This window comes from Quercus lobata, chromosome 9, assembly GCF_001633185.2.
Source record: "Quercus lobata isolate SW786 chromosome 9, ValleyOak3.0 Primary Assembly, whole genome shotgun sequence".
Lineage (NCBI taxonomy): Eukaryota > Viridiplantae > Streptophyta > Magnoliopsida > Fagales > Fagaceae > Quercus > Quercus lobata.
The window spans coordinates 1,332,934-1,343,574 of record NC_044912.1 but is presented as its reverse complement, the minus strand read 5'-3'; the positions used below and the strand labels follow the sequence as shown (position 1 = coordinate 1,343,574).

At 32.8% G+C, this 10,641-nt stretch overlaps 1 pseudogene across 1 annotated transcript; it reads left to right on the top strand.

Annotated features, from left to right (window-relative positions):
* The first annotated feature begins 3,926 nt into the window (after positions 1–3,926).
* On the top strand, positions 3,927–9,413 carry LOC115960854 (annotated as a pseudogene). The gene is made up of 18 exons (XR_004085244.1): positions 3,927–4,255; positions 4,791–4,853; positions 5,533–5,622; positions 5,718–5,777; positions 6,064–6,129; positions 6,209–6,274; positions 6,351–6,426; positions 6,512–6,576; positions 7,022–7,114; positions 7,264–7,344; positions 7,432–7,516; positions 7,628–7,671; positions 7,750–7,812; positions 7,887–7,946; positions 8,039–8,080; positions 8,558–8,617; positions 8,717–8,831; positions 8,932–9,413. The product of XR_004085244.1 is annotated as a sugar transporter ERD6-like 5 (transcript).
* The last annotated feature ends 1,228 nt before the right edge of the window (positions 9,414–10,641 follow it).

The window sequence follows — 10,641 nt, the reverse complement described above, 5'->3', positions numbered from 1 at the left end:
AGATGTTGTAAAATGATGTGATAAAATAATAAAGTAGGCTTTTGGTGTGTCAAAATGACATTTTTTTTGCAATATCTGCTACGGATGCTCTAACATAGATAGTGTACTTGATTCTCTTTATGTAAGAAGATTATTAGAGATTTGTGATGGGTTTTCAACATACTCTGCGGCGTTATATACAAACAGCAGAGCATAACAAATCAAAGTTTGCTAGAACATATTCCGTAATTACCGCTTTGCTTAACACGTATCTCTAACGAAACTCACTCTCTTATGCTCAAGCTGATCCGACTTGGCATTCCTTAAACAAAAACTGCATAATTTCTTCTCAGTTGCTTGTCACGTGCTCTTCACTTAATTAAAGGTCTTTTATTCAAGATTATCGATTCCGTATCGTACCGGTCGGTACGGCCGGAATATACTGTACCGGCCAGCAATCCGGTACGCTCGACCCTCCTGTTTCGTACCCAAAAAAATACCGACCGTACCGGCATCGTACCGGCGAAATCCGGCTATACCGGCCGGTAATTGGATACCGGACCGAAACATGAAAAAGCCCCTGCTTTGTTTATTTTGACATTTTTCAAGGGCAACATGGTAATTTTCCTAAATCCTAATTCTAAAACCCTAGCACTACCCAGTACCCGGCTACCTGCACAGCCATGATACACATTTTTCATTTTGTGTTAATTATTTGTTTTCTTTGTGTGTAATGAACAATTTTATATTGTGTTTTTTTGTTTTTTTTTTTCTTCTTTCTTTTAGTTGATGTTAAAGTTTAAAACTGTGAATTATTTGTTCTTAATTGAAGTAATGTTTTATGGTAAACATGAATTTTTGAGGTATTGTTTTATGGTAAATAGAGATTTTGTGTGTGTATGTGTGTGTGTGTATATATACATATATTAAATATATAAAATAGCGGTAAACCCGAAACGGTACACCGGTATTGACCGGTATCCGAAATATATCGTACTGGTGGCCAAACCGGTACGGCCTCCGGTACGGTATTGACATCCTTGCTTTTATTAGAACGACACCGTTGCACTATTTTGCTTATTTTCATTAAGCAAAACAACGGCGTAGCGTAGGAACTCTTTCTTTCTTCTGTTTTAACACCATGTCCTTTACTTTTTTCTCTTTAACCCTTTATCTAATCCTTTTTCTTTTTCATCTACTTTCTTATTCTTTAGTTCTTTTTTAATTAACTATATTTTGCCTCATTTACTTACATTTTGACTCATTTATCTAAAGTGCTAACTAGAATATATGTGGGGATTTAAAAGGCTTTAGTATACTCTAAGTTCTGAGCTTATGTTGGATGAAAATGGATTCAAGTTGTAGTCTTCTAGGACTTGAAGCCCTCTTATCACCTATAAGCAGGGGAAAATAAGCAATTTCTTTTGTTTGTTTTCCACTTGATCCTCAGAAGCAACAGGGAAGTGTTCGTTGATCTTTTTCTTTAATTATTAGCCAAGTTGTCATGTACTGGTAGATCAGAATGAGATGTATTTATTTGACCAGTTAACAATTTGTTCAGGTATTTAGTATGGCTTAAGCAATAGGCATGGCAGGATTACCCCACCCCTCACACACCTTCACTTTTACTTTCCAATTTCATGGTTTCTCTATGGTAACTAATCATGATTATTTTGGCTATGATACTTCAGGAACATTTTTCATATTCTCAGTCATTTGTGGTTTAGCTGTTATATTCATTGCAAAGCTGGTACCAGAGACCAAGGGGCAAGCACTGGAAGAAATACATGCATAATTTACCAATCCTCAGCATAGAAACTCAAACCCTTAAGACATATAAGAAAATTTGTTTATCTTAGTTCAACTAAAATCTAAAAACCCTATAAAACAAACTTCCACATGTAAATATATACTGTTTAAGCATGTTCAGTTGTGGGGTTATATCATGCATCATGATCCTCTATTCAGTTACCTATTCTACCCAATAAATCACTTAACATTTCTTCATGACAAAGAAAAATGTTATTGGAAGCATTTTGGGAGAAATCAACTTATTTAATTGGTGTGGAAGATCATCTTTCCATTCTCAAGTATTATGAAATTTATGCACACCTTTCTCAAGGTTATTGTAAACATCCTATTATCATCAAAAAGTTTTGTTTCTGTTATTTTCATGAATCATGATATCAAATATCAATTTTCCCTAACTGATTCGGTAATTTTATAGCTTATGTGAAACTTAAAAAAATACCGCAATTGATAATACAAGATTGGAACACAATTTTCCTAGCACATTGGTAGCCTAATGTTTATGAGGGCAAATCATAACCAGCAATTTTCCTAGCACATTGACAATAGTTAAGTTGGCATTCCTAAGCTATTTGCTTTTAAATCTGTTATACAAACTCATAATCACTTAGAAGAAAGACTAACCATCCGAAGTCAAAAATCTAAAATCTAAGAATATCACAAACACCACCACGGTGTAGAAAATTGCTAATTTTGTTATATAACTTGGTTGCTTTTTATTGAACTTGTAAACTAGAAATAGTATAATAAGTTTTTCATAAATTGTCATTTATCCCAATAACTTGATTTTAATTTTAAAAGAATGATAACTCTAAGGGATTATACAATTGGTTAGGAGCCATGCCTATGAAGCAACTCAAAGTCTAAAGTGATGGGGAAAAGTGAATTTTTATCACTTAATCAATATTTTTTATATGTTCATGCGGCAAGTTAATGTTGTGAGCATTTGAAGGTTCATGTAATAAGTTGTAACAGAACTCTTTGAAAGCCATCTCATGAGTGTATAATACTGATGGTGACTAAAGCTTTTGGCATTCAATTAAATAAAAATAAATAAATAAATAAAAGAAGAAGATCAGAGGGATATTCTCAAACTCAAACCATCATTGAACATAACTCCAAAAGAGTTTATAAATGCTTTGAATAAAAGTGGGGTGCATGTGGGTTGGCTTCTATCAACTTTAATCAAAGATGGATTTCCCAGGTCGTTGAGGAGAACTCCTTTTATTGGTGTTTTTTTTTTTTTTTTTCCTTTTCCTTTTTTTGTGGGAATGGGCAGGTTAAATAGTGTTGACAAAAAAAAAAATTATGAAAATTTAGATGTCCTATTCTTAGAATTCCACTTTATATTCTATTGATAGCATCATATCATGTGTTTGATTTGATTTGATTTTTTTTTTTTTTCATTTTAAAAAGAATGTCTTTTGTTGTTTGTATGTCGTTTAAGGCTTTTCTTGTTGATTTATGTAAAGCCTTGGCTGATGATTATATTCCTTCTTCTTCTTTTTGTTATTTTTTTTGATTAATTATTAAGAGAAAAAAAATAAAAAAGAGAAACTCTCGAGCCCTTATCAATCTTACTACCATTAACATATAAATCAATCCTTAAAATATCATATTTCTATTGGGGATTGAAATTTAAAGTTCTAATTATATTTGGAGTCAAATTCATTTTTTTTTAAAAAAAAGGTTGTATGTCATTATATTAAAGTTAATTTTTTTAATAGCTATATTAAAATTGAGAAATGATATATCTACAACATTTCTACAATATTTTTACAACAAATTCTAAGTGACAAGTTGTTACTAGTTGTTATTGTTGGGGTAAAAAAGTAATCTTAGCATTAGTTTGAAATTTGAACCAATAACAATTAACCATCTTTGATTTGTTGTAAAAATATTATAAAAATGTTGTAGACGTAACATCTCTCATTAAAATTAGCATTTTCTCTCAAAAATATTTTTACTTCTTCAATTTTTAAACTTTATTTTTTTCTCAATAATTGAAGATAGCATGATGCAAATATCTCAATAATAAAGAGGACAAAGACAAAGATAGCATCACATCCTAGAAAAAATTTAATAAGTACCGACAAAAGTGTCCCTTGATGAACCCAAAGTGGGTCCCCCGTCAACGCTTCATCTCTCCACTCTCTCTAAAACTCTTATCTCTATCCGATAAACTCAGAAACTCCACTCTTCGTCTCTTACTTTTAATTCATACATACATACTTCTTTGCCATCCAAAGAGAATTACGAGATGGGCAGAGAAAGCATTGAAGAAGGAGAGCTATCAACTCCTCTAGTTGCCAGTGGTACTAGTAGTGGTGACCATGTTTGTGCCAACACTACTGGTTGTGATGATGGTGGTGAGAATCAGAGTGGATGTGGATCTTCCTCAGCCACAGGTGTGGTTGTGGTTAGCACTTTGGTTGCTGTCTCTGGTTCCTATGTTTTTGGCACAGCTGTAAGTCATCTTACTTTAGCATAGAGTGGACCACACTCTCTCTAGTCCACATGGTCCATGGTCCATGGATATTGTCTGCAAAGATTTTAATGTGTTAATGATGAGTGCAAAATTTTGCAAATCTGTAGATAACTCAAATTCTATGATATCTTACTAGATGCATTTGAAATGGAGAGAAACTATTGTAACTCAAATCATTGGAATTAGTAATGCTTGAAGAATTGTTAATTTCTGAGTCTTCACTACAGTTTGAAGTGTCACAATGTTTTCTATGCTACTACAGTCTACAGCTAGCCTTCTAGGCCATGATAGAACTTATATTAGTTGAACACCAAATTTTTGTAGGGATTTTACATACAAATGCATCTAAATGATTGGGGTGTAGATTTTTCAATGGATTGCAGGCAGAGTCTTTTGTGACATTGGGGAGAATAACTGAATAAGACAATAATGGGATGAGTATGTCTATGTCGGATGCCTAGACGTTTGATATGCTGACTACTGAACTGAAAATGGTGTATAATTGATTTTGTAGGTGGGATATTCATCACCTGCTCAGTCTGGAATCGTGGATGACCTGGGTCTTACTGTGGCAGAGGTGGGTTTAAAACTATAAAGTGCATTTTTACTTTTGGCAAATGATATTATCACTTTAGAACACTTTTAAGCACTTGAACTATCTTGCTCTGGAAACATCTTCTGCTATGAATATAACATTTGTACTATTTTAACCATTTTTCCATTTCTATATTAATTTCATTGAAATTTTGTATAAATTTCAGTATTTATGCTTCTATTGTCTGGGATTATGGTGATTTATGACAACAAATCTTCATGTGGAGATACTAATATTTGAGCTCTACTACATGGAAAAAGAAGAAAGGTTGTGTTTGGAAAATCATGTCCGCATGGCAAGATCACAGACACAGTTCATCACCTAGCTTGTGTTTTTCTGATCGGAGAATTTGAATAAAGTTCAACTATGATTTAGAGAAATGTTAAATTCAATTAAAAGGCATACAACATTTAGGATTAATGACATTTCAAAGTTTGAATGCAGAGAATAATTTTAGTTGGTAGTAAGGACTATATGACTTGGAGATACTGATCTGATCTTCATATAGAAGTCACTATTTCAGCTTTCAAAATGAAGTGAAATGTTGTATCGTATTGCTTTATGCAAAATTCATTTTGTTGCATTGCTTCATAAACTATCTTTTTCTTGCCTTATACATTTTTGTATATGATTTTCTCAACATCTTTTGGTTATACTGCAGTACTCACTTTTTGGTTCAGTATTGACAATTGGAGCAATGATAGGTGCAATAGTGAGTGGATAAATAGCAGATTACATAGGTAGAAGAGGTGTAAGTACTTCACCCTGGAATCATCGCCAGTGGTATTATGGTTCAAACTCCACAGCTCACCAGTTTTTCAATTTGTTGGTTGTTTTGCAAGGCAGACAATGGGCTTTTCAGAGATATTCTGCCTGGCAGGGTGGCTAGCCATAGCATTCTCAAAGGTTTTGAATCCCATCTCTCTGTTTTATGCAGTTCCAAACATCAATGTTAATGTTACATGCATGACAACCCCTACATTTTATCTGAAAAGATGTTTACATAAGGATAATGGAAAGCATTGAGGCAGCATCATAATTTTGTAGTTGCTCTTACATAAAACTAAAGTTTAGATGATCATACATGATTAGAAACAACTATCTCACAAAATTGTTTCAGGAATTAATTTGTAGTAAGTAGATATGTATCTTAGCTACTTCATAATGTCAAATGTTTGGTGCTTGTTGAAAGGGTGCTTGGTGGCTTGACCTTGGGAGACTGTTGGTAGGTTGTGGGATGGGACTCCTTTCCTATGTGGTAAGTTGTTAGATTGCAATTTCAATGATTTAGCTTTCATGCAAACCGTAAAATTAATTGTGTTTCCGATAGCAATCAGGTACCTATATATATAGCAGAAATAACACCTAAGAATCTTCGGGGAGGGTTTACAACTGTTCATCAGGTAAGGAAAAAGTCTCATGAATATGGAAACCGTGTAAGTCATTGCCTTGTTCACCTACTAATTGCCATTCATACAGTTGATGATTTGTTGTGGGGTATCGTTAACATATCTAATTGGAGCTTTTGTGAACTGGCGAACTTTGGCTCTGATTGGTAAGCTTCCTTGCTCTTGTCCTGTATTCTTGTCTTTTGTAGGTAGTTTCATAATAGGGCTTCTTCTTTTTTTTCTTTAATTCAGGAACAATACCATGTCTAGTACAACTTCTTGGTCTATTCTTCATTCTAGAATCTCCAAGATGGCTGGTGAGTTATTCAAAATTTTATTAGAAGATTTTTTTTGGAAGGTGTTGGGGAGATAACACATTGGGAAGACTCCAATTGAGGAGTTAATATAACATATCGCGACACCACTTAACCCAAAGCTTGAGGAAATAGGTTTATGTTATATTTAATTACTCACTTTTGTCATTATTATCCAATGTGGGACTTCACTACTTTTAACTAAACAACTTACAACTAACCACACCACTTACACATAAATATTCTAACAAAAGGTGCTCTTTGGATAATGCATTTGAAAACTAGAAAAAAAAAAAAAAAACAAAGAGTTAAAGTTTTGCTAATCATTGCCTTTTCCATTATTCTTCTTTTTAGCCAAGTACATGCGATTTGACTAAGATGTCTAAATGCTATAAAGTGGCAAAGCAAATTCAAGCATTGACTGACATGCTCATATGATTTTTTTTAGGCAAAAATTGGTCGAAAGAAAGAGTGTGAAGTTGCTCTACAGCACCTTAGGGGGCAGAATGCTGATATTACTCTAGAAGCTACTGAGATTAGAGTAAATTTTGGACTTCAAATGTCAATGAGAATATAAATCTTTGTTTCCTTTTTAACTAGAAAAATTACATACTTCAACATAGTCTTGAATATTTTCCAACAATTTTGCTTAGAAACAAGTATTGACATGGTTTTTGAATCATTTTATAGGAGTACACAGAAACCCTTCAACGGCTTTCTGAAGCTAGAATTCTTGACTTATTTCAATGGAAATATGCTCATTCATTTATTGTAAGCTTTTGTATCATAATCTTTGTAGCACGCTTTTTAACTTTTTAGACAGGTTTGATCTTTTTGGCTAACATAAAAGTGGGTTAGGTTGGAGTTGGCCTGATGGTACTACAACAATTTGGAGGAGTCAATGGAATTGCATTTTATGCAAGTGCTATATTCATAACAGCTGGTAGAAAAAGGATTGTCTTTTTTCTTTCTCTAATTTTTTTCCCCTTATTTAATGCTACTTATAGTTAACAAGAAATGGAAGTTGAATAGAGGAATACTTTGTCAATGACAGGTTTTTCGGGTAGTATTGGGATCATAGCAATGGTCATTGTTCAGGTTCTTGACTCTCTTTGCCGTATTCCGACATTTGCTTCTGCTTAATGCTTTTTAAGTGATTTACATGATTTTGTACAGATTCCAATGACGGCATTAGGGGTAATTTTGATGGATAAATCTGGAAGGCGGCCACTTCTATTGGTAAGAAGGTTAAGAAATCTCTACTATGTAATGGAGTTGAATGAAAATAATTTTGAATCCCACTATATTCACAGGTTTCTGCAGCAGGAACATACTTAGGTTGCTTGCTTGTGGGATTGTCATTCTTCTTGCAGGTATTTTCTACAAGAAAATCTATTTTTCTTGAAAATTAGTTTCATCGGTTTTGTTGAATATTTCTTAATAGAATAAAGATTCAATTATGCAGGATCTTCAAACAACGCCAATTTTAGCACTTGTTGGTGTACTGGTATTGCAATTATCTCAAGGACAGTTTTTTTTTTTTTTTTTTTCTTATAAAACATCCAAAGAAAGAACAACCTGTGAAAAATGTTATTTTGCTTTTGTCTCCAACTTTCGTCATTTTAATTACGGTCTTTGAGTAATTTTGAGTGTGGAAATCCTATTAAGTTTAAGAGCTCATAAAATGAATGTTGTTTAATACCATTACCATTGGTTGTATTTAACCAATTAGTAGCAATCTGGAAATAGTTTTTGCTGCTTTAATGGCATGAGCATTTCAGAAGGTCTTGCATAAAATTGTGGATTTTTATGATCTGATTTTGGTCATCTATTACCGCTCTCAATCTATATTCATGGTGCAATTGGCTTGAGGGTCACAATTCCAACATTGTACACCAGTTGATGTTAACTTTTGGTTTGAGCCAAATTCTTAGTGGTTTAAAGATTGGTTAAGTTGAATTTATCTGTTTGGTTCTGCAATCAGGTGTACCCAGGATCTTTCTCATTAGGCATGGGAGGAATTCCTTGGGTTATAATGTCAGAGGTAGATTTACCTTATCATACTTGAAACACCATCTTTTATTATCAAAATAATTGCCATGAAGGCCTATGGTTGGCTGAAATAGAGTTGATTCTGTCTCAGATATTTCCCATAAACATGAAGGGCTCAGCTGGAAGCCTTGTTACATTGGTTAGCTGGTTAGGTTCTTGGATTGTATCATATGCTTTTAACTTTCTAATGGATTGGAGCTCAGCAGGTAATGCCAAGCTAGTCTTATCTCTCAATATTGTTGTTATATTGGATGCAAACTGCAGTATGATCACTTTAGCTTTTAATTTATGTTTACCTTTTGTCAGGAACATTCTTCACATTCTCAAGCATATGTGGCTTAACTGTTTTGTTCGTAGCAAAGTTGGTACCAGAGACCAAGGGGCGAACACTTGAAGAAATTCAAGCATCATTGAATCCATTTTCAGCAAAAAAATGAATTTTGCATGCCTGTACGACAGCACCAATCCATGTTCGAATAAGCAAAATAATTTCTAAAACATCAACTCCATAAAATTGTGGCACTGAGTGCTAGACTAATTGGTGACTGGCTGTCACAATAAGCAAGGTTTTTTCCAAAAGTCAAGATCATCCAAGAATTATTTTCTAAAACTGATGTGGGATTGATAACCATAGCTTGAAACTCTGCATTGCACTTGGAGAGAAACTACCTATTCACCTCCTAATTTAGGGAGTGTGAAAGGTAAATCTTGAATTTTTAAACATTTAGAGACCATTTGGCTTGTGGAATCTTTCTTTCCTGAAATCATATCCATAGAAATATAGAATTATCAAGTTTGATTTGTTCGATGCATTCCTATCAAATTCATGAGAATATAACATTTATGTTTCTAGTTAAATCATAATTTTGCGTCAAGAATCTTATAGTTCAATTGACACCAGTTAGTGTTTCCAACAAAAATGTTCAGAGTTCAATGCATATTAAAAACATAAAAAAAACATGTAATCTAACACTAGTATTTTCAAAATTGTAATTTTATTAAGTGGTATAACATTACTTAGAGTTACAATAGGTGTTGATAAACTATAATATAATGGACTAATTGATATATTATGCTTATTAGAGGTACCAGATATTAATGGCAACGTTTGACATGATTAAGTCACACTAAAGATAACATTCAAGTTTGGAATCATCAATACGTTTGACATGATTAAGTCATACTAAATATAACATTCAAGATTGGAATCATCAATTTTTTAAAATGATTGAGTAGAATTTATGCAAAGATAAAGAAGTGGAAGTTACACAAGATATAGCATTCAAGTTTTGAATAATCAATTTTTAAAAATGATTGAGTAGAATCAAAGCATAGATAAAGAAGTTCATTTCTTTAAAGTATTTTTGTCTTTATATTTTTGTCTTTTTTCAATCTTCTTTCCTTTTCTCTCTTTACGTCAACCTAATGTTTGTGTTTTTCTTTTTTTGACCTCAATGTTTATGTTTTTCAAAAACAAAGAAAATGGAAAGAGGAAACACACACAAAAAGGAAAACAATCTGTTACACTTTTGAAGCAAAAGCGTTGTACTAGAACCCAAGTTACATATTTATTATAGTTACTAATCTACTTATCTAAAAGAAATCAATTATACATTAATTAATATAAAAGATAACAAAATAAATTCAATTAGTTAAGTCATATGAAAAAAGCTAGGCACACAATATATTCACAACAGGTGGTAAATTGTTAATAGTTGGTAAATAAATGATGTCTTTGATGGTCCAGATTAGAACTACTAACAGATTGTCATCTATGTTGTAATATAGTTACACATATAATTAATAAAATGTAATACAATATATGATGCTTCTTTTGGGTGTTGAATATATGACATAATTAGGATTGATCTATCATCATCAAATTACTATCTTATCGCCAAAAGGTGTGCATCTCAACTGACACATCTTGATGTTTTCAAAGAATATATCTAAGGAACAAAAAGATAGAGTTTCATGCGTGTGTGTATAACCTAGATAGAGATGCATAAAGAAATA